This window comes from Schistocerca gregaria, chromosome 5, assembly GCF_023897955.1.
Source record: "Schistocerca gregaria isolate iqSchGreg1 chromosome 5, iqSchGreg1.2, whole genome shotgun sequence".
In the NCBI taxonomy this organism is placed as follows: Eukaryota; Metazoa; Arthropoda; class Insecta; order Orthoptera; family Acrididae; genus Schistocerca; species Schistocerca gregaria.
Genome location: NC_064924.1, coordinates 139,269,834 through 139,294,534, shown reverse-complemented (window position 1 = coordinate 139,294,534; position 24,701 = coordinate 139,269,834). Strand labels below are relative to the sequence as shown.

At 38.4% G+C, this 24,701-nt stretch overlaps 2 long non-coding RNA genes across 3 annotated transcripts in view; one reads left to right on the top strand and one right to left on the bottom strand.

Moving 5' to 3' along the window:
* LOC126272101 (uncharacterized) overlaps positions 1-24,701 on the top strand; it is a 116,497-nt gene that overhangs the window by 48,567 nt on the left and 43,229 nt on the right. The gene's annotated exons all lie outside the window — the stretch shown is intronic.
* Positions 7,121-7,422, bottom strand: LOC126272102 (uncharacterized). The gene is made up of 2 exons (XR_007549181.1): positions 7,318-7,422; positions 7,121-7,222 (listed from the first exon to the last, which is right to left on the bottom strand). It is a non-coding gene; the product is annotated as an uncharacterized LOC126272102 (long non-coding RNA).

Sequence of the window (24,701 nt, the reverse complement as noted above, 5' to 3'; positions counted from 1 at the left end):
GTTGGTTAGAATATAATTCATCAGAGAAGCTGGCACAGATTCTGCAATTCTCCTCTTTATGCCTCTTGTGCTACACTTTCGCACATTAATTTTTGTGTTAGCAGAAGAGCCAACACCGTGTTAAGAGTGGAGGCCGAAATGCATGCGTTTTAGCTCATGCAGGCTGGCGTGAGGAGGGAAGAACTATACTGATGTGAGGTCTGGAACATGTCAAGGAATGATAATTCAGAAAGTGGACGTAATTAGTTTCATACTTATTAATGATGAACATCGCTCTGGACGGTACATGATTTACAATATTATCTGTTTAGAATACATTCTTGAAGATAGTAATTATAGTAACTGAATAGGTTGCTACACAACTCAACGTACTTGCACCACTACTTACGGGCCGGTTCTGATTTTCCATCATATATGGCTATGAATTTTTTTAAACTGGAAAACTGATCAAAGCAGTTTTTTCGTCAATTTTAATACATTTATTCAACAAAAATGTGATTGATTCTTCCACGTAAGACCACGATATACAGTATCTGAAAAATCGAGCCACTTAAAACAAGCAAAATCACAAAATGGTTCCATCCACATATTCAGTTACTTCAAACATCCTTCAAAGAGGGTACCAACATGGCACTTAAAATACTTCACCTTCAAAGCATAACCATCATTTTCCATTTGAAACAATCTTTCTTTCACACTCAAAGATATAAAATTTTCCATCTTTTCTGTGCTGAAGAACACCATGAGGGAATACAGTACATTCATGACATCAATAAGAGAGTTTTCTTTCTTTTCTAAGATGCTAATATAATTATGAAAAATGCCAACTAAAGATTGGATATGCCATAGATATAGCTCATTGATAGGGTCCATAAAAAAATTCTTTAGGACTGTTGGAGGTTTGTTTTGTGACAGAAAGGATTTCAGAGTGGGTAAACATCTCTGTAAGTCTCTGAATGTCTGGAAATAGTGACAGCCATCGAGTCTTGCTATGGCTGAGAAGTTGTTGGTACTCTGTTTCGACAAAATCACAAAATTTCTTTAGTGTCTCTACACGGCCAGTGTATACCGAAATATGTTGAAATAGTTTCTGCAGTTTCATTTGGTCTACTTTCTATATTTAGAAGTTTAATTTGCAGTCCTCCATTCCTGTGATCAAAGTAATGAACTATAATGGGGATCATTTTAATATTCCCATGGTTGCTGGAATCTGTCTAGACATCAACAAAAGGAATGCACTCCAGATCTTTAACAATGCATTCTAGTGAATGAGGTGCTAGAACTGAATTCACTATTGCTTCAGTTTTGGCACATCCACACTAGATTTTTGATGACATGGACAATCTCTCTCAACAGTCTGCTGGTACAGTCCATAGATTTGTAATTGCTGTGGTGAAACACCGTATGGTAAGCAAGAGTTCCTTCAGCAGCCCTTACTTTGGTGCCCAGTTCAGCACAGGGTCTTAAAAAAAAACCTCTCTTTACCTCACGAACTTGTGCCTCTAACACACTTCATATGTTTTTTGTCTTTTTTTTTCTGTTTTCATGTGCACTACCAGATTGCTGGTGCTGTGATTTGCTATAGATACATAGGTCCCTGGGCAACAAACCATATGTTCTGCTTCCCATTGAACTCTTCCAGGACGAAAGCTCTGGTATTTTTCTCGAAGTTTATGTGTAAATGCACACTTCCTCTTTGGCATCATGAGAAATTATCTTAAACAAAAGTTAAACAAAGAATGGTCAAAACGTATTGTGCAGCTAAACCATGAAAAAGTCTCCACTTACGAAACTTAACTATAATTCTGTGCCATAAGCTATATTTTGAAATTCATGAAACTTACCCAATAAGATGAATACGGCAAGTAAAGATGCAGCTGAATGATCAACAAGTTCGTTAAACACACATGTGTCACACAAAAACAAACAGCATGTAGACAATCACAGCTGTGCTTTGGCCATAGATACTACCTTTGGTCGAAGCAGCTATCTCGAAGGTAAGAGATACCGTCAACTGGGACCACATTGGCCCAGTTATTTGCAATATCTGAGTTAATTCTGTAATATTTCAAATAAATCTGTAACAATAATTTCCCAAAAAAATTGTTTTATTTAACAGATGTTTACTCAACTATTACGGTACACAACATTAACAGCTTCTGCAGACCTCTTTGGTAACTGATTTTATCTTTTCAAAAAGTGGGCCAATTTTGTACCAAAGTGGGGCTACTTTGTCCCAATAATTTTTTTTCCTAATTAATAGCCCTTTTCATAGTTTTGGGTCAATTGCACATCTGATTATACAGCAACAAAACATAGCAATATTTCAAGGAATTTTAGTTTATTTACAAGAAAATTCTGAACCAATCAAATCCAATACCCGTACAAGCATACAACAAATATTATTGCTACACATTACAAAATTGACAAAACAGTGGGATGCTTTACAGTGTGTTAACTGTAAGATGGCAGAGTTGAGGGGAGTGTGGGGAGAGGAGGAAGCAAGCACTGGCTGGTGCGGGGAGAGGAGCCAGTGGCAGTGCTGGCACTACAAATTGCGCGTCATGCTTACACAAAAGCAGACAAAAGGCTTGGAAGTAAAACTCACTTAAAATGATGTTCGTAAACGTGTGTATATATAAAACAAAGATGATGTGACTTACCAAACAGAAGCGCTGGCAGGTCGATACACACACACAAACAAACACAAAAATTTGTTTTTTTGTGTGTCTATCGACCTGCCAGCACTTCTGTTTGGTAAGTCACATCTTTGTTTTTAGATGTATTTTTCCCCATAGAAAGAAACTTCCACATGGGAAAAATATATTAAAGATATAGCTTTTTCCACACTCTGAACATGTGTATCTCTTTTTCTGGATTCATCATATTTCTGATGGTGCTGTCCTAGTTCAAGGAGGACAAAACCTTCACAATTACACGATGTCAACGAAAACTACACACGCGACATGTACACAATAGACCACATAGGCTACTAGCATCAGGCCGCTATTCGACGAACATACCATTTTCCGTGTCGTCTGCTGCGTCGGCTCTTTTCGCGAACGCTCGGCTCCGATGCCGCAGTTGCTTGCATGGAGGTAAGAATAAGGGGAGATGGCGCTACGTATCCCAGCCGTACTACGTTTTGATGCCCTGGGGGTGTGGCTCGCTGCCATGCCACTCTGACCAAAACATTGCCAGTGTGCTATAGCGCTGTGTGTATTAAAGTCGCTAATTGCACCATATACGCATGTAACATCATCAAATTGATTGCTTCAAAGTTTTTGTTTAAAATAAAATCTCGTAAAGGTGAAATTCAACATTTCTTCTGATTAAAAATAGTTTTTAATGTATTATTACGAATAGCTAGTAGTATATGCCGGTTTTCAATGTAAACGATACCATTTTGTTAATTCAGTAATAAACGTGTATCACAAACTCTGGTTCTTTCTTTACTTATTCTTTCTTTACTTATTCTTTCTTTACTTATTCTTTCTTTACTTATTCTTTCTTTACTTATTCTTTCTTTACTTATTCTTTCTTTACTTATTCTTTCTTTACTTATTCTTTCTTTACTTATTCTTTCTTTACTTATTCTTTCTTTACTTATTCTTTCTTTACTTATTCTTTCTTTACTTATTCTTTCTTTACTTATTCTTTCTTTACTTATTCTTTCTTTACTTATTCTTTCTTTACTTATTCTTTCTTTACTTACTCTTTCTTTACTTACTCTTTCTTTACTTACTCTTTCTTTACTTACTCTTTCTTTACTTACTCTTTCTTTACTTACTCTTTCTTTACTTACTCTTTCTTTACTTACTCTTTCTTTACTTACTCTTTCTTTACTTACTCTTTCTTTACTTACTCTTTCTTTACTTACTCTTTCTTTACTTACTCTTTCTTTACTTACTCTTTCTTTACTTACTCTTTCTTTACTTATTCTTACGATTATCTGATACAACCATCTGATTGGACGAAACAATGCCAGATTTACGAAAAGTGACGACGTCTTTTCCGATTTTTCGTGACATACAAACCAAAATTTTCAGTTGTTTGAGTTCAGAATGATGTATTGTGGCAGCTACTTACTAATGTGTAACAGACTGATTGGGGTTCTGACCCCCACACATATCTGAAGAGGTAACCAAATGATCTGTCTTTGTTGTCAATTATTTAAACAATGAAGCGGCAGATAAATAAATGTGATAAAATAAATCAATGTGAGTTAATGTTTAGCCAAGAACCTGTCACATTGTGCACAACTGCATTCTGTTGTCAAGTGGAATAGAACTGTGGAGAATCCCAAGAAATATAAATTAGGTGTTTGTTATACACACAAAAGGTACTTTGTTTGGATAACATTGACCCTGAGGAAGAAAACAAAACTCTTTGCGATACAGTTCATACACACTTCAACACATACCCACATTTCTTCTCTTAAGTGGTACTCAGCAGCTCTAATATGAGACAAGGGCACTTTTTTTAGTAACTAACAAATCAAGTGCGGCAGCAGCTCTTACATGACATGTCTGTTAGCCAAGGCAGTATAACAGTGTTCCAATTTTCATCTGTTATGAGAGTCATTTTAATATTATTAACGAGTTCTACTTATTGCTTAGTTACCTTAGGTTCCAATTTCTTATTTTGGTATGAATTTATTTATTTATTTGTCCTAATAAATAAATTTGGTATGAAAGAGATTTCTTAACAGGGCAACAATGTCCCAATGTTTTTAGGTAGCTTAGGTATAAACCATTTTACATTGAGCTTTGTTTACGTCATTCCCTATTTTATAATTTTCATTCTTTTAAATGCAAGCCTTTCTTGTCAAGCTGACAGGTATTTACAGTGTTACAAAATGAAATGATGAAGGGATTAAGACAGATCATGGAGCAAATCCTTATGTCATAGTTTGAGAAGTGTGGAATGTCTCAGTCAATAAGCAGAAGCTTCATTGCTTGCGAATGACAAAGTTTTCCTAACATTGAAACTAGGATTTGCTTTTGAAATCATTGTCCTAATAAAAATATAGGCTATAAATTCCTTATTCATCCATAAAAGTATGGTAACTGCAAATGAAATAAAGCATAAATATTAGGTACTATATTCAGAATTTTATTCCAGCAAAAAAGCTTTTCTTGATCTGTTATCCACTTTGTTGAATTGCTTGTTACTGGTATACAGAAAAATTATTACAGTGTGACTGTTTTCAGTTAACTGCCTTTTTCACAAGACAGTGGAATTTAAAAATAACACAGTTCTATGTAAAAAATATATTATTATATGAAATTGTAACGAAGTCCACATCATTGCTTGTTGAGAATGAAAGAAATGTGTCTCCAGACTGATACAAATGTAATATACTATTTACCATTCCACATATATATGATTTATCACAGTGGTCCCACATATAACAGGAAAGTAGTCAAGCAAACAAACATAAGAAAATATGCAGTCATTTATAAAATATGTCTTACTACAGATATAAATGTTGTGGGCTGTAGTTTCTGTACAACACATGGGTTACATTTCAATGAATTAGGGGAGAGACTGCTAGAAAATTTAGTGCCCAATGTAGTAGTGAAAAACCAATAACACTCACCTGCGAACACTACTCTCTCTTATTTTTTGAGGGTAAACCACTGTCGGACTAGATCTCAAAAAATAAATTTGTAATGACACACAAGCAAAAACCATAACATACCACACAATGATGGGAATGTATTTCAATGTGCCAAAAATGAGGCAATTCTATTTCTCATTAATATTGTCACTCATGGTGGAAACTTAATTAAGAACAATGGCTAGAACGTACTATAGCATACTCCACCAGACAGTGGCTAAATATTTCAAAAAGAAATGTATGTCCCATTTCGAAGATCACAAGCTATTGCAGAACTAGTGCTGCATACTGGTATGGTGGAGTATCAATAACTTGGAAACACCCTACATATAATATAGTTCCAAATGTTTGTAATACCTTACAAATATATCTTCCTAAAACACACACACACACACACACACACACACACACACACACACACACACCCAAAATTATAATTGTCTGACTCCATAACACACTAGGAACAAATTTTTATAGATACACTGAATATGCTAGTATTATTAGTTTTAAGATACAGACATCACAGACATTTTGTAGCTGGTTATAACAACGTAGACATAACAGAAAAGGAAGAATGTGCACCCTTTTTTAATTACAATAAAGCTACATTCCCAGTTTGCCCCAATATAATGACTGCTTGATACTAGATGCCTCACACACTAGACCTCTATGTACAAATATCAGTTACTGAACTTCAAAGAGTACCAGTTTTGTATAGGTTGTCCTGATTATATTTTCATGAAATGCATCACTTATTCTCTTGGCTGCATGTTTTTGCCGTGTCAGGAGGTATTGTGTGGCAATTGCTTTAATCAGCAGTATCATATGATTGTCCAAGGGATGCTGATTTTTCATATGGTCTGCTAACTCCTTAAACACTGGCTTGAATATGAATTCACTAAGCACCTCAGATAAACATTTGGAAAACTGATTTTTCAAAGAAACTTTTGAATTACCTGTAGTATAGCACCTGAACACTTTTTCTGCGCACACAAGATGTCAACATCATTCGATGGTAAAACCAACCATCCTTTACTCTTTCTATGAATGAGAGAATAAGCAACATGGCTACCATCCCCTCTGAACATGGATAAACATAGCTCACATTTTAAGTTTTTTTTTTCTAAGTGACGCACCACAAATCCAGCTATATATACTACAATATGGACTGCTACTTCAGAGAGATAAGTTCCAGTAGCAAAGTAATCATGGTCGTGGTCAGTTGTCGCTGCACTATTTTCCATACTTAGTAACTGCCACTGTTCCAAAGTGTTATTTATGTGATCTTCAACATTGGAACTGCTCAAAGTAAGAATGGGAATATCTTCCAAAGTTATACAATTCCCTCTTTCTGATCCACGGATCTCACTATGAATTAGTAGCCTCTTGTATGCTGCAACAAACTGGTGAGCAGTGGGGCTATTATTCCAACCACCACGACTTCGGACGGCCCTAAAAGACATTTCCAAATGGGTGTTGAATGAAAACCGCTACCAGTCACAATTGAAGGTATTTATTTACAGCACGACCGGTTTCAGGCTTTTGCCCATCTTCAGGTGCTTACATTCAGAAACATGTGACGTTCAATGATGGAGTTCACTGTTTAAATAAAAAGAGAATATGATAACTAATAAAATCGAGCGAAACAAATGCAAATGAGAAGTGGTTTATCCGAAAACTATTCCTGTACTTACATACAGATGGATTATCCATATTGTTGTCACGCTAATCTTGCAGTTTTTGGTCTTGTGTTCGTTCTTCTTCACATAAAACTTTTCAATTTCACTTATTGTTTTGATATTTGCACCACTATAAACATGAACTCTTTGATTTACAGACGCTACTTTCATTTTTACACTTTTATAAGCGTGAACTCGCGACATTGAACGTCTTTACATTTAGATACAGCTGTTTTGGTCAAAGAGCTTAGATGTAAGAAGTGTAAAGACGTTACACTTACAGAACCAGAAAACGTATTACAAATTACGAAATATAGGTACAAATATGTTACTCATACAGAAACAGAAAGGTATTACAAATTATGAATTATAGGCACAAATATGTTACATAGAAATAAACAGCTATTACAAATTATGAAATTGAGAACTGTTGTATGATTGTGGGACTACACTGACATTTATAATATACAAAATGGTTGTAGGTAAATGATGTTGGGTTCAAAAAGTTTTTAGAGTGAATACAAGCTGATCTGTTTTCAATGTGAATTACTGTAGAGCTGTTACAAATTCAGTGGTCATGAGAAAGGGATTAGTTTCTGTTTTGAAATATTTCATGAAAGATGTTTAGGAATGATTTGTTTGCAAGGTCGACTTGTTCATTTAGAATGAGGTGTGGTGAGTTTGAGCTGTAGATGTAAATTTAAAGTTCTTCAAGGAGGTTCATTTTCTTTCCTTTGCTGACAGTGTGTAATATTTGTAAGTTGTCTGTAATGGCTGTGGCTGAGTGGCCATGTTCTTTTAGATGTGCTGCAAAGGTTCATTTGTCAAAGTTGTTTAGGCGGAATGCATCCATATGCTCTCGGTATCTTACTGTGAAACTTCTTCCTGTCTGCCCTATGTAGTATTGTGGACAGTTGTCACATAAGAGTTTGTAAACACCTGACTTGTGATGACACTGGCTGTTGGTTTTGCTACTGTGAATGATATGCTGCTGTAGCTTATTGTTGGTGCTGAAGGATATTTGGATGCCACTGTTACGAAAAAGGTTGGCGATTTGGTATGAAATTTTTCAAAAAAAGGGGATGCAGGCAAATGTTTGTGTTTCAGCTTGTGAATCTGGTTTAGGAGGTGTGCAATGTTTCTTTTTGATCTTATTGTTAAGTTTATCAATTATATCTGGGCTGTATCCATTTCTGTCTGCAATTCCTTTTATAATGTTAATTTCTTTTTGTTCATCAAGAGGACTGAGTTGGATTTTGTGTACACGATTAAGTGTAGATCTGAAAAATGCCATTTTATGTTGTACTGGGTGACAGGAAGAGTTATTTATAACAACATCAGTGGTGGTGGGTTTTCTGTAAATTTGGAAAACATGTTTCTTATTTATATTTGAAATATTAAGATCAAGAAAATTAATTCCTTTGTCTATTTGGTGTTCTACGGTGAAGTTAATGTTGTTGTGCATGCTACTGAGGCCATCTGCAAGTTTTTCAATTTCCTCACTCGTACCATTGTACAGGATGATGGTATCATCTACATACCTTTTGTAGTAAATTATTTTATCTTTAAATAAACAGTTTGAGTTGAAGAACTGATTTTCTATGTGATTAATGTAAATGTCTGCTAGGATTCCTGCCAAACTGCTACCCATTGCAAGACCATCTTCTTGCTTATAAATTTTATTATTAAAGGTGAAATAGTTATGTGAAAGAATTAGTTCTAGTAGTTCAATTAGTTCATATATCTCAGCTTTGGATAGCTTTTGGTGCTTCAGTAGGTTGTTTTTAATTATCATAATTGTGTCTTGTATAGGGATGTTGGTGTAAAGGTTTACTATGTCCATTGAAGCAAATATGGCACCTTCTGGTATTGGTATGTTTTTGATGTGCTCTACAAGTTCATAACTATTTTTGATTGAGAAGTTATTTTCAAAAGTATAGAAATTACTGAGAATGTCTTTAAGCTTCTTGCTGATGAAGTATGCTGGACTGTTTCTGGAATTGACGATTGGGCGTATAGGACAATTTGCCTTATGGACTTTTGGTTGTGACCGTAGTTTTGGTGCTGATGGATTCATGACAAGGCATTTTAGGACATCAGAGTCTGACAACAGGAAGTCAGAGGATTTCATCAATTTCCTTAGCTTGGTTTGAAATTTGGAAGTGGGGTCTTTCTGTATTTCATTTATGTTGTTCTTATGGAAAAATTCTAGAGTTTTGTTGATATATTCAGATTCATAGATAACAACAGCTGAATTACCTTTGTCAGACTTCACTACAAGGGCTTTGTTTACAGACAGTTTTCTATTAATATTTCTTAACACTTTGGATTCACAGTTGTTTGTCTTTTGGTTTTGCAGGTTTTTGTTTATGATGATCTTAACTTTGAGACCAATGCTAATCTGTTCATTACTGTTCATTTTGGCTGAGTCACATGCTATTTTAGAGTGGACAATTAGATCCTTGATATTGTTATTATTGAGCACTGGTGGAATATTATGCTTGAGACCTTTCTCAAGTAGCTTAGTTTCAGCTCCGTGAAATGTGATGGTGGTGGAGTTTATCACTCTGTCATAAAACATTTGTTCTGATGTGGGAGTAGATTCTAGGTGTTGTCTATTAACAGAATTGAGTGCAAGTAATTTCTGATTATGCCTAGTTGACACAGCTAGTTGTTCTTTGCTCACTTGGTCTCTAATTGTATCTAAAATGTACATGAATTGCATGGCAGTCAAGGAGTTGGTTAATGTCAAGTGCAGTTTAAGGATTTGCTTGTTAAGGGTGTCTTTGCGTTTGTATAGTGATTTGATTTCAGATTTTAACCAGATAATTTCACACTTAGACTTCGCGATTTTAGCTGATTGACTGTTGCTCTTAACATTGACTTTAATGTAATTTGGAATAACTTTAGACAAAAGGCAATTTTTGTTAAATTTGATGGCTTGAGTAGTCTTCAACAACTTGATTTTACATGTTCTGAATGCATTGACAGTTCGTGATGCCTGACTAGGCAGCATTAATTGAATTTTATCCATAATGGATGCAGATGAACTACGTGACTGTTCCTTTCAGGGTGTTGAATGAAAACCGCTACCAGTCACAATTGAAGGTATTTATTTACAGCACGACCGGTTTCAGGCTTTTGCCCATCTTCAGGTGCTTACATTCAGAAACATGTGACGTTCAGTGATGGAGTTCAATACAGATGGATTATCCATATTGTTGTCACGCTAATCTTGCAGTTTTTGGTCTTGTGTTCGTTCTTCTTCACATAAAACTTTTCAATTTCACTTATTGTTTTGATATTTGCACCACTATAAGCATGAACTCTTTGATTTACAGACGCTACTTTCATTTCATGAGTTCATGCTTATAGTGGTGCAAATATCAAAACAATTAGTGAAATTGAAAAGTTTTATGTGAAGAAGAACGAACACAAGACCAAAAACTGCAAGATTAGCGTGACAACAATATGGATAATCCATCTGTATGTAAGTACAGGAATAGTTTTCGGATAAACCACTTCTCATTTGCATTTGTTTCGCTCGATTTTATTAGTTATCATATTCTCTTTTTATTTAAACAGTGAACTCCATCATTGAACGTCACATGTTTCTGAATGTAAGCACCTGAAGATGGGCAAAAGCCTGAAACCGGTCGTGCTGTAAATAAATACCTTCAATTGTGACTGGTAGCGGTTTTCATTCAACACCCTGAAAGGAACAGTCACGTAGTTCATCTGCATCCATTATGGATAAAATTCAATTTCCAAATGGTCCTGAGAACATTTGTACAGAGGTAGAAACTTCAATAGAGGAGCATGAGTTTGTCCCCCCACTACTTTGCTATACATGTGTCAAACACTGGATATACACACCAGGAATCCAATAAACCCTGGCTTTCTATTTGAGTCAACAACTCTCATTGCTTGAGGATTTGGATCAACAGCGAGTTCCTTGATGTACCTCTATGCCTTTAAAAGAAATCCATCTACAGCACTAAAATTTGCTGTATTTAATGCCTGCTTTAAACCACTTTGTAAAAGTGCTCTGGAATTGCAGATATCAAAGAGACAATTGAAAACACGTATAAATCTTACTGTTGCAGATGTCTGTTCAAAACCTGGAAGTTTCATATCAACAGTACTGTATGGCATCTGCCACGGAATTGCTAAGCAGCTGAGTAGCCAGTTTCACCTACATTTTATTTTTTTAAAATAAAATTAAGGTGACTTGCAGTGATCTTGTTGCCTGTGTGGAGCCCTTCCTTTACCTGCAATTTATGTAACAGTTCCAAAAAGTGCCAAGAAATGATACCACCTTGCTCATCCCAAAGAAATTTTTTTATCTCCTAAAGTGTTGCGCACAAGTTTCAACATATGTGGAGGGTCTAGGAAAAATGACATTTCATGATAATTCCCTTCAACTGATGAAAGTACTTCTAAAAGTTTCACAATTGAGATTACAGCCTAAACATGTAGCCATTGACAAAGCTAGCTGAACCATCACACGTCAGTGAAACTACTTTCACACCACTTGAAATGGCAAGATCAATGCACTGTTTAACTATCTCGGCTTTTTGCTCACCAGTTATACCAGCAGTCAGGAAATACCCAACTGGGAGCTTCCAAGAATCATTAATAGTCACAAGCATGAGCACAAATGCTTCTTTGGCAATGGGCAAATTATCTTTGTGTACAGATGACCCCATGTCAACATAACCGTAATAGCATGTGCCATCAAATTCTACATGTTGCCTGATGGCAATTTGATCAACTACCAAGCTACATAGAGTTGGAAACTTTGTTTCAGGGTGACAAGCTTCTGCCGTAATTACCTTAAACGTCTCTGATGTCAAGCCAGGTGCTCCATCCACACTCTGGTACCACTTTGTTAATGTTCTGGGGTGTGGCAAACATGTATTAAAACAGCGCCTAACATAATTATATGCCCTGTGGGAATAAAAATGCAATGTTGCGGCAAAGGATTGCAGTTCCGGGCTGTATGACCTAGGTACAGCCTGTGCCCTAGCTTTTGCAGTTTGTCGCTGCAGCAAGTCTCTCTGCATTCCAGGTATGCTTTCCAGTATATTTAGTGAGCTTTCATCCACAAGATACTTGTCTTTTAGTACCTTAATGACAGCACTCAAAAAACCACCTTCTTCCTTAGTTGCTGAAGAGAGGGGTTTTTTTACTGATCAGTTTTTGTTATGAGGTGTTCACACTTCATCTTCAGTTCATCACTTTCGGAGGATGTCTGACTATGTCCTGGTGATCCTGCAGTGTACCCAGGAACAACAGCAGGAACTACTTCATCCTGCACTCTGCTGATGGTAGCCAAAACTGAAGGTGGAAAGGACGAGCTCCCCTTCTGCAATGGTGGTTTTCTCTTCTTGTCTCCCTAAATGAAATAAACCGATGGAAAACATTAAGAACTGTTTTTAACAGATGGTTGAAGGTGTTAGACTTTTGTCATGAACAGCATGTTACAGCCCACTAATTACTCCTATTCTTAGTCCTTTCCAGAAATATAAATTCTATTTTTCCAGCAACTATTTATCTTGTTCATAAAATACTCATTACTCTAACAAAAACCATTGTGCTCAGCAGACAACTTGAAATGCCTCCCATGTACAAAGCTACAATTAATACACACTGATTGAAAAAATATAAACTCTGAACATGTAAAATATTTCTGCTGGGGTGTCTCGTTTAACTATCACACTGTATCACTATGGATGCTGTCAGTTAACAAGCTCTTAATACAACTGGTCCAACAGTTAATGATATAAAATTGTGTGTTATATCTAATTTTGCATTAGTGGTTGGTGCATGTTCAGTGTTCCACAATAGAAATGTTCATTTGCTGTGCTTAACCCAAATACAGAGTTATACTTAAAACAGCTCAAGTGTTAATTTCTTGTGACTTCACTAAATAATTGGAGGGTCCTATGCCAGAGTGAACCAACTATAAATTACATGTTTCGAGATATTCAGCTCTGAAGTTCAACTACAGAAAAAAAATCTGATGAGATATTGAGGGCAGTAAATGATCAACAGATTGCTAAAATATACCGAATCTTGTTTGTTGGCTTTATAATCAAAATGCACGTATTACAGGTCTGAAAAAATGATGGTTATTATAAGGAAGTGAAGTAAAGTTTGAATAAGTACATTGTCTCAGCACAGATGTAATTATGAAAGCACTTTTGTTTCGTCACACGTTATGTTTATAGCAGTCTTGTTTCATTGTTCAACAGAAAACGTCATATACTATAAGGAAACTGTGTCTGGTACATTTTATACAGAATTTTCGGGAGTCTCATCTTCTGATAACCCATCTTCACTAGAATTTCCAGCTATCTCTGCAGCACTTTGCAAGTTCTTGTAAAAATCATGGTAGATAGGGGGAATGAAGCACAGCATTGACTCAAAATCTTTCTTCTTTGCACTCGTAAGTGGTCTTCCTCCAGGATACTTGAGATTCAGTGCTATGTGGTGAAGATTTGGTGTCCAACCTCCAGCTCGTTTAGAGAAACTAACTTCATAGTACTCCACATCATCATTGTGTGTGTACTTGAACTGCATTATGTTGGGCTTCTCTTTGCTTATTCTGATGCATCTTATTTTCATCCAAGCTACAGTTAGTCCATCAACTTGTTTCCTGTTTCTTAAAACTGATGTTAAGCTGTCAAAGCTGAAGAAATCATCACGTTTCATTTCCACCACACCGAACTTTTGTTTCTTGACTCTTCATGTTTTCATTATGTTCTGGATTTCATGCATATGGTAAATGTTTTGGTTGCATCTCATCTTGTTCTCAATATAACTGAAATCAGTGTCATTGGGCAGATAACTGTGGCCTGGGGGGATTACAAATTTTTGAATGATTTCTTTGACATGCTGAGCAGGATCTTGAATGATAAACATTAGTATTGTTACCAGTTTGAAATTTCTATTTTGGCCACCACATGAGACTGACCAAAACACAAAAAGTTTCTTTCGTAGGATTAGCATTTAGGTGTTTCATAAGACACGATCCTGCCTCATCTGGTCCTTGACCTGCTATTCCCTCATGCTAAAGGTGCATAGTTTCTTTGGAGGTACCCATATCATGGATACCCAAATTGAAGCAAGAAAGTTGACGTTTGTGATACACAACACCAGTGGGAACTTTAGGGAGCAAAATTGTCTTTTGTAGATCAAACGCAAGGACTGCGCACTCACCATTTATTGCTTTCTCTTTGTCTTTTCGTAGTGTTGCCCTTGCAAGGTCAACCTGTCGATGTAGCTCTTTCCATGTTTACATCTTCAAGAGCTCTCACATTGTCAGAAGTGTTCTCTAGTGCTTTTAGAGAGTTGGTTTTAATTTGAAAGATATCACATTTCTCGCATGTGTCTTTGTGTGGCAATTTAAATGAGAGGTTGAACTTAGTTTTGAAAACTTTTTCGTATGATGATTGTGACACAATGTCAGACTCTGCATTTTCTGCTATCAGTTGCTCTTTATACAGCCTGTACATCAAGCTCAAATTGAGGTGACAGGAGAGATACTTCCTATCAGGACTATCCTTCCGACAATAGTGGCTCCTATAGCATGGAATGAATTAATATGATCTCTGATGCGATGAATTCTTTCTTCAGGAAATTTATTATGCGGCTCATGTTTTCCTCTTCTGTCTTGTAGTTGGCCAGACTTCACTTTCAGAAGAGCTCTGTGAATCTTTGGACTGTTAACACAGTGTGTGTTTAGGAACATATTTTTGCAAAACTTCACATCACCTGATGCGGTAGGAATAAAGTAATGTCGAGTAAATGTTCTTAGGGGATCTTCAGCATTTGATCTTCTGTCCTTCACAATGAAGGACTTTACAGATCGTCCCATCAAAGCTGTTTGTGTTTCATACCGTCCATCACTGTAATACATATCAAAAAATAACTGTCGATCCTGCAGTGAGACTTTTTCATAACATTTGCGACAACACGTACAGCGGTAGTCCTTTAACGTTTTTCCCATTACTGTTTGTCCGGTCGATGATGTAAATGTGCTTCCGCTGCTTTCGCGTGTCTTCCGAACATTTTTTTTTAGTTACCTGGATTGCTTTTCTTGTGCTTCACCCTAATTGGTTCTTTAGATTCAAGTTTCTTAATGTAAAACTATGGTGTACATGTTCTCCACTTACATCATTACGAATACAATTTAGCAAGTAAAATAGTTTACCAAAGTTGACAACAGATGTGCAGTCAAAACGATGCGTTTTCGTATATTTCATTCGCCAAAGTGTACCAACTACGCTCCTAACACTGACGGCATTCTCGATGTTCAGCGACTGTAATAATAGATCAGGAACATGTCCCTATCGGTAGTTGTGAGTGTTCCACTACGTAGTTCACAGTTTACTCTCTAAATGGTAGCACAGCACATCATCATGTAGTTAGTTCACTTTTGCATATGACAGTAGCCTTCGATAATCGCAACGAAGTAATGTTGTACACCATTCTTAGCCAAATTTATCCAGTTTTAAGTATAAAACATGCCTTCACTACTTGATTGACGTGAGGATGGCACATATTCATCGCTGGAACCACACTCAGTGTCAACATTACTGTAATTTGACTCTTCTTAACTCCTGTATACAACTTTGTCTGCTATCTTGTATTGGATTTAGTTCACTCTGGCGCCAGAGATAAATGTAGATCTGAGCCACTCCAGAAGTGCCAACATAAAAAAATCGCTCAGTGTCCCTCAAGAGTCCTGGTTCGTTTTGCCATATGAATCTTTGTAATTTTCTGCACCATTACCAATAGCTAACCTAAAATGTCAAAATTTGTAGTTGGTTCACTCTGGCATAGGACCCTCCAATTATACCAGACAAACTTGTCAGCTTAAGTAGTCTCATACTCTAAACAGGGAACCTGAATTTTCTTCTCAAATATTCTCTTGTGTGCAAAGGCTGATGTTCATCAAAAAGGAGTTTCATAAATTTGTTTCTACATGACAGTGTGGAGAACCAGATTATCTCTGTATAACGTACTGTGTAGATGCAGAAACACTTCAGTGTTCCAGCACTTCCCCTCTTAAATTCTATAAACAGCATGGAATCATTCCTAGGCAAAAGCTGTGTGTAAGGGACTAATGAGGTGGAAAGTGAAATTAATGTATTCAAGTGACCTGAAGGAATCCTCCCAAACTCAACATATATAAGTAAAACTATAGCTGTATCAATGACTTCGAGAACATAACTGCCATTAACTAGCAAAGACAGTGCAGTAAAACAGAGTAGACCAGACAAAGTGAGATGTTCACAAACTACTGCCTTAAATATTCTCATAACTGATAACATTTACTTCACATGTGTATTCAATTACTTTCAGAGTTAGAGCTAAATAATAGAAACTGAAAACTAAGTTAGTTATACCCTCCCTCCAAAGCCCCATAAATACATCTTGTTTGTAATACGTACTGGAACATTTCAGTTACGTTACACTACTGGGAAACACTGTTCATTACCACCAATATTTACTGAAATATGGTACATAGAATGGCAAATCTACACAGTGTCCTTTCTAGGCCTATACTTTATGCCAGTTAATGTAGTGTTAGCTTTTAATTTGGTACATGATGAGGACAAAGTGAGTTACTCAACACTTTGATTATTGACGATACGTACGTATTATACTGAAACATGAACGTGAAAACTAAGTATTTAATTCTTTGAATTAACATACCATTTGCAAATGTTTTGGGTGTGTAGGGAAAACATGGTACTGCATTTTTCGGAGCCGTACTGTTGAAAGGGAAGTTCGGTCAATGTCCTCTTCTCGAAAATGCTGAGAACATATAGTGCTCCATTTAGACACACGCTAAAATCATAAAGGAGAAAAATACACTATAGTACAGGTACAGATGTAGTACACTTTTGGTCACAATGAAGTTGTAAAACCACACTTAGCGAGAGATCTTATACATGAAATGTTATTCCCTTCGATTTTGCATCACAATCAGAATGATTCGTACACCCGAACACCACACAAGTCACCATAATAGCGCAAAATCCTTCCTAAAGCGAGCGACATGCCTATGCACAAAAGCTTGCAGCAGCAATATTTTGGTTGGGTTGAGATGACTACCCTCGGTTTCACATAGCTTCGCAGCTGTGACGTCACGGCATCTCCCTATATTCTTACCTCCATGGTTGCTTGCCACCGAATTAAAATTTCATAGTGGCTATAGGTCCGCCATGTTTGCAGCAAATTGAAGTTCTGTCCGCCATGTTTTCTTTAGTCAAGGCCTTTGTCTGCTGTGTCCCGCCCCCTTGTAACTGCGTTTGACTTACTTGAAATAGCTCATAATAGCTTTATTTTTTCTAAAACAAGCAATATACAGCAGTGATATCCGTGTACACTGACAGCGAAAAGGGATTTTATTTATTTATTTATACGTGTCCAGAACATAACATATTTAATATATGTCATACATAGCATGTCATACTTAGCATATATATTACACGTATTACAGAGAATATGTGCGTCTTTATATTCCATGTGCTGCCCAGTATTCCGCTGCACAGACTGCCTTATCATTGACGATAATCAGATCGTCCATGGACACAGGTTCCGACAGTTTCCTGCAGTTGAGTAGGTGCTGATGGTCTTGAGGTTCACCACATTCACATAGTTCGTCCCCTGAGATGTATCCCCATTTCTTCATGTTCTCCTTACATCGAGATACGCCAGTTCTAAGTCTATTGAGTACCTTCCATGTTGTGTATGGGAGATGATGACCTATAGCAAGTTCTTCCTTGGGGTTGTCCCAATATTTCTCTGATGATGAGCTACGCCAGAGTTGTATCCTATGGTCTGCAGGTGATGTCTGGGTTGGTCGCGTTGTCTGGAGAAAACTTTTTCTCGACTTGAGTCTTGGCGTTTGATGTTCGCATCCAAAGGGATGTTTTTGTCGAAATATGGCTGAACTTTTCGATGTATGTAACACTAAAAGACAATTCAAATAAGCCCGCCCATCCACTATAACGTCACTTGTTGCCCATAAATTAATGCAATTAGAGCAGGTACCACCAGAATATTATGGTGAAACTTCAATAATAATTGACAAGAATAGTAAAATAATTTATTTACATTTAATTTTTACAATGTTTTAACTGACATTCGAATTTTTTCAGTCTTTTCACTGACCTTTAAATAAAGTAAGCTTGTTGTATAGTTGTCTCACAACTTTACCTCTCTGCTCAGAAGATTTTGGTTTGCATAAGTGATTTATTCGACATAAAATAAATAACATTTGAGCAGCATTTTTATCAGTTTAACATAATGGGCTTCTTCACCAAATTCAGTTTCTGTAAAAAGATGTTCATTGTTTATAATTAAGGAGCCTCTCGCCAATTGCAATACTTCTGTCAGGAACCTCAACAAAACGTTCTTCTGACATTTTAGGATTATGTCCTCATTATTTCTTAAAACCTTCTCACCAACATTACAAAGTTTAACATCATCATTAGCTGGATTGATTAAACTGGTTTTTACATCTTTCATTGCAATCAGTCCAGTTCTTTTAGCCTCAATATAAGCAAAAATAACTTCTAAGCAATCAGTACAGTTAATTTTGTCACCTGTCTCACTATACTTCCAGCTATGTTCTCAATGACACATTCAGAGTACATACTCGGTGCGGCATAATCTGGCACATACTCATGGTCTACAGCTGCAGGGCTTACCTTAGCAAATGGAAGTGATGGAACGGTAGCAGGAGGTAGCATACTAGTATTTGATTCTTGGCAATTTCCATTTTGAGAACCTTCTATCTGTGCAATTAAGCATTTCCTGTATGCTGATCTAAACTGCACAGCAATTGGGTTATTTCTGTTTCCTCCTCTACTACATATGCTGGAGAAAAATAATTCCGTTACCTTGACTTGTTCTACGGGTCAAAATATAATTGAGCTCTGCATTTTCTTTCCAAACATACAATTCTGCAATTTGCCTTATGCTAATTAAATTCAGCACAAGTCCATACAAAGGCATTTTTCTGTTAGATGGAATAACAGGACTTCCATCAGAAAGCTTTAAAGACTTGAAATAATTAATTTATTCATTGATCCTTTTACAGACACTGTCTCTGTTCCCTCAGAAATTTAGTGCTTTAGTGCCCTTGCCCATTGTGTGACAAGAATTTAATAAATCAAAGGCACTGTCTAACATTTTGATATATTTAACTGTTGCCTCACACTCATAAAATTCTTTAATGCCTAAATCTTTGCAGAACAACATGGCATTTGCAGCAGAATTGCTAAGTGTTGTGCTGCCAAAGCCACTTTCATTTTTTGAGTATGGTAAGAATGTGCTGCCACCTAAGTTTGTTTGCACCATGCAAACCTTCCCTCTCATGCAAGTCCACTAACTTTTTAAAATATTCCCATTTAATCATGTTATCACTGCCTGAAATGATACCATCTAACAAAAAAATATTTTCTGCAAGTAAATTACATGCCAGCTTTAGCATGTGAGCTGTGTTGAACATGCAAAATACCCTCGTATCATTATTTGAAGGGCGGGGAAACCAACACTGTGCTCCCTGTTCATCACATCTGATCCCTAAATTTGCCATTAAAGATCTATTTGTGGCAGTACCATCGCAAACCACAGCTACTTTAGTAACACCAGTGTCTTCAAGTTTTCGAGCATACTGTTGTACCAAATTCAGCTTTACAGTAGAAGATAGGGAGTGAACTAAACAATAACCCACAGGAATTATCCTGTTTAGCACTCTGACCATGAACACAAGAGCCTCTTTTGCTGCTTCGCTGTCATCACTTTCTATGCCACCCTCCCCAAAATCAACATAGCCTATTATTTTTTCCACATCCCAAACAAAGTCCTTCTTAATAGCCATCTCATCAAACATCAATGTTGCAAAAATTTGGGTTGTGCTATTCTTAATTTCAGAGGCAGTTTCAGTGAAACCCTCCTCAGTAAAACCTGGATGGCCACCCACTGACATTGCCCAACGGCGAAGCGTTCTTGAGTGGGGTAATTTCACAAATTTTCGTAAGTAGCTATATGCCTTGGCAGAATAAAAGTGTAGGGTCAGGGCAAATGTCATTATTTGCTGAGAATAATGGCGTACTTTACCACTGCATTGAAGTTCCAATAGCTCCTTCAACTAACCAACTACATGTTCACTGTTTAACATATCAGAAACTGAACTACATAGCCTCCTTCTCAAACCACCAACTAAAGTCTGTAACTGCACTATTCTTCTTTTGTGTCATACACTAAGTTGCTTCATTTGCTTTATCCGCTTTGTTAGTCGCACATTCTCTTCTTGTACTCTGTCGTATCGTGTTTTCAACTTCTTATGGCTTGGTAGACAGTAATTGTGGTCAGCAGAAACAGATGGGGGTCCAATAGGCACTAAAAGAACACAGTTACATCATAAGCTTATAACAGAGTTACACCATAAGAGTTAGCGTCGGTTGCTGCTAGGAGCGCTGTAACTAGTGTCTCAGCCACACTGAAATTTTAACTCGTTGCTTGCCACCCTGTAGACACAAGTCTCGCCATCATGAAACGTGTGTCTCGCGGGCCCCGAGGAATCTCTTCATGATGTCATCAGAAAGGCCAAAAGCGTCACAGCGCTGCCTTGTGACTAGACCTGTAAGCAGCTGTGTTGACGTATGTGACGTCACATGTTGCCCACAGTAATTATACAGAGTTACCTTCAGCTGTTGCTTTGCAACGTCGTCAATCCAAATTGTTTCAATGAAGTTTCAGTTAACAGAATTAAATGTAGAAACAACGTTCAAATGCGAATAATCTCGATTAAAGTGACATAATAATCTACAGCATAGTCAGAGTCTTACGTGATGGATTGTTGCCAACTAATTACAAATTATTAGTTGAACGGCAGTGTGATTTATAGCATAACACATATTACGCATTCAGGACAATGTTTGAATGTTTTTAACGCATTAACTGCAGCTTACTAATGTAACTACCATTCAGACGCTTGCAGCACAAATTTGTCTTTGAGATTATACGAGCAGTAGCAAATGCGGAAAAACAGATCAAGTATGGTAAAGGATATGTAATGGAATGCCCTGCATTTTTCCAGTTTGTGTACGACATCTGTATGTAATATGCATCAAAACACGTTGGATGCTTTTGTTCATTTTCTAATACATGTTTTTAGGGATGACCTAGCAGTTTTATTTTGCATTATGAAAAATGCGTTAAATATGGGAAAGCGCATTTAAATATGCCGCAAACAAAATATTAGGCAAAGTGCCACAACTTTCTGTTACCACGATAGTTATTTTTATTCGCTGTGTTCCACAACTGTCACCAAAATTATCACTTTTCAACCTAATGTATACTTCAGACTGCTACAAATAAATTTGTTACTTCAGCCAAGGTTTCTGCTGGATTTCACCCCCTTTTCCGTATAGTACTGTAGCCCAGATATGTGCTCTTGTCCAATGTGCGTTACTGATATACGTAAATTCTGATCGTTGTTGTTCTGTTAACAAACAGCTATACGCCAATCACATCTTCCTGTATGTAGTTTCTCAAAATCCAGCTTATTTTTATGAGATCTTATGATGAAAAGAGCTGAATTTTCTCATGCCTTCTAAATTTTCTCAATAGTGTTCTACAAAAAGAACATTTCCTTCTCTCCAGTAATTCTCACATGAGTTTGCCAGGCATCTTGATAATAGTTTGTACTGTTCTCCGGTCTCCAGCTGGGTGCAGTCGTTTTCAAACCACGATATTTCGACAGCATTCCTTGCTGTCATCTTCAGGTGATACCTGCAGACTGAGCATCTCCGTTTTTGGAAAGGATGCCCCCCCCCACCCCCTCCACGCCCACACCAATGTGGTGACCAAACCAAAAGTTTTACTGTCACCTCCGTATAACATGTTAGTTTTTGAATCAGGAGTCACAGTATGCGGGCTGTGATGTTATCCATGCGTCTGGGTAAGATTACTCATTTACATAGTCCATCAGGAGATAGAAGTGGTCGAAAACGATCGAAGGGTAGCGGTTGTAAGGACAGAGGAAAAAAGTGCCAAGGCAAGTGCCAAGGGGAAAAAATATCAGTAGGACAGGTAGTACGGGCAGTAGCGGCTTGCTAGCTGTGACAGACCATGATAGGTGAGGAAAGGTTAGTGTGAGGTATCGTGCATCGTTACCTATGTTGCTGCATGTTTGTTAAAGCTGGGTCAATCCGGGTGCTGTGGTTGGGCACATGGGGATTCTCCTGGGCCCGCTGCAGTGGCTTCCTCCCTGTAACAAGGAAATCAGTGTGGCAGTGTATGCGTTGCCATTACACTCTCTACTGCGCCGTGTCGTCAGTGACTTCGTTCAGCTTCATCAGGCTGGTGCAGAACAGTGGCAGCCGGTCGCCGTGCAGCATCCTCCTCTACTGTACGGCACAGCCCTTCTGTACCTGGACCTCGAGCAGCTGCATTTGGTCAGTGAACTGCGCCGCGTCAGCAGCGGAGATGTGCACGCCGTTTGGTCACATTTCTGCAATGAGGGTTACCCTTTTGTCTTCTTGGTTGTTTTCGGGGGCCACCCCTGCGGCGGTTGGCATCGCCACTGGAGCAGCTGTTGTCTTCTTTGGACCTTTCATCTGCGGTGCTGCTGGGATAGGCACGCAAACATCCTTCTGCGAGGTCGCAGGAGTGTTCACAGGTACTACTGCACGGAGGCCTTGGGTGAAAACTGCGTGCAGTTGCCTCAAGGCCTCTTCCTTCTCTGCAACCACGGTAGCTGCGAAGGCAGCCCTCTCTGCCACCTTGACGGATTTGAAAGCTGCAGTGCCCTCCTTCACAGCAGTGCCGAGATCGAGGCCACAGTTCTTCTCAGGGGTGCAAGCTGCATCCCGACTGCCTGTCTCCTGGCGGTCGTCCCCACTCCTGGCAGGTGGAGCTGCTTCTGCACTGTCAGGCTTGTCTGCACCCTACGTCGTTACCAACGTCATCTTCTCTTCTTCCGCTGTGTTGGTTCGGCCATAGCCACCTTGCCGCCTTCAGCACAGCTGCAGTTTGAGAAAGCTGGGCAACTGCGCCAACTGGCAACGTGCGGGCCACCACACCCGACCTAAGTCGTCATAATGTTACTACCATGTTCGCAGGTGCATCTGTCGTGCTCGCCTGAGAACTTCACGCACCGCACCGCGCCACGTTGAGGCAATACTTTATGACGTCGCCCTCGCCCTGGCACCTGAAGCACTGGGGCTGGGGGTCCATGGCGGTCAGAAGAGCTTCCATCGTAACCGGGAAGCCCATCGACTTCTGCAAGTTGAAGATGTCGCTCCCACCGTTGGCTGTTTGCATGGTCACGGCATAGAGCGGCGCCCGCTTCTTGTTGGTCCGGTTGTACTACCTCGCGGTTGCATTACCAAACCCGGCTCGCAGCAGCTCTTCCCAGACCACTGCCTCATCACAGCACCTAGGTAACTCTCTGAGGAGTGCCTTGGTTGTCTTCATCCTTCCTACGGAAGACGCCTTCTTGGCTGCGCATCGACAGTGTTGTCGGCCAATGTGTCCTTGATCGCTCTGTGGTCGGCCACGTTTACATCTCTAACGCAGAGCATTGACTCTGTCTGTATCGACAGACTCATAGACCATCTCATTCTTAGCGCATTTCGTCATAATGTCGAACAGCACTGTCCACCTGCCTTTGCACTTGGCGTGCAAATGGGGGACAGGCCGCGACTTGTCTTCTTGGGGCTTCCTTGTTTGATTGGCAGACTCAGTGAGTTGCACAACTGACAGACGCTTTGTAGCAGCTGGTTTCCTCTGTGCATACTTCTTTCCCATGCTTCGGGGCGCAAAACACGACAATCTGTAGGCGGTGTGAAAACAACACACGACAATTTGCTTCCCGCAGCGCCCATAACACAGAAACCTTCATAAGCTCTCAACGTCGAGTAAGGGTAGAGCGCAATGTCACCATTGCGCTTGCTTTGCTAGCTCTGGCCGCTCTTGAGCGTTTCGGTTCCCATTGCCGTTATCATGGTGGCAATTGCCCATGTATTTTTTTAAGGGTCAGTGGACTTTCCCATTATACCTTCTGTCTGTGCTAGAGTGGTTTGAAGTGATGTTGGTAATGCTTGTGTTATATTCTGTGTGATCTGTGTTTGTTGTTGTGTGCATGTGGTTATACTCTGAAATGATGAGTTAAAATGTTCTTTGGATGTTCGTAATTTACATCTAGTGGGTCAGAGCCCAGAGCAGAGATGAGTAAGTGGGGTGAAGCTTCAGAAGAAGCATAGGAGGATTGAGTTTTTTGCTGTATGATTTGTGTTATGGTGGGCATGTTTGTGTTATGGTGGATGACTCAGAGGCGAACCATGGAGCGGCAGTGATAATCCTGAGAG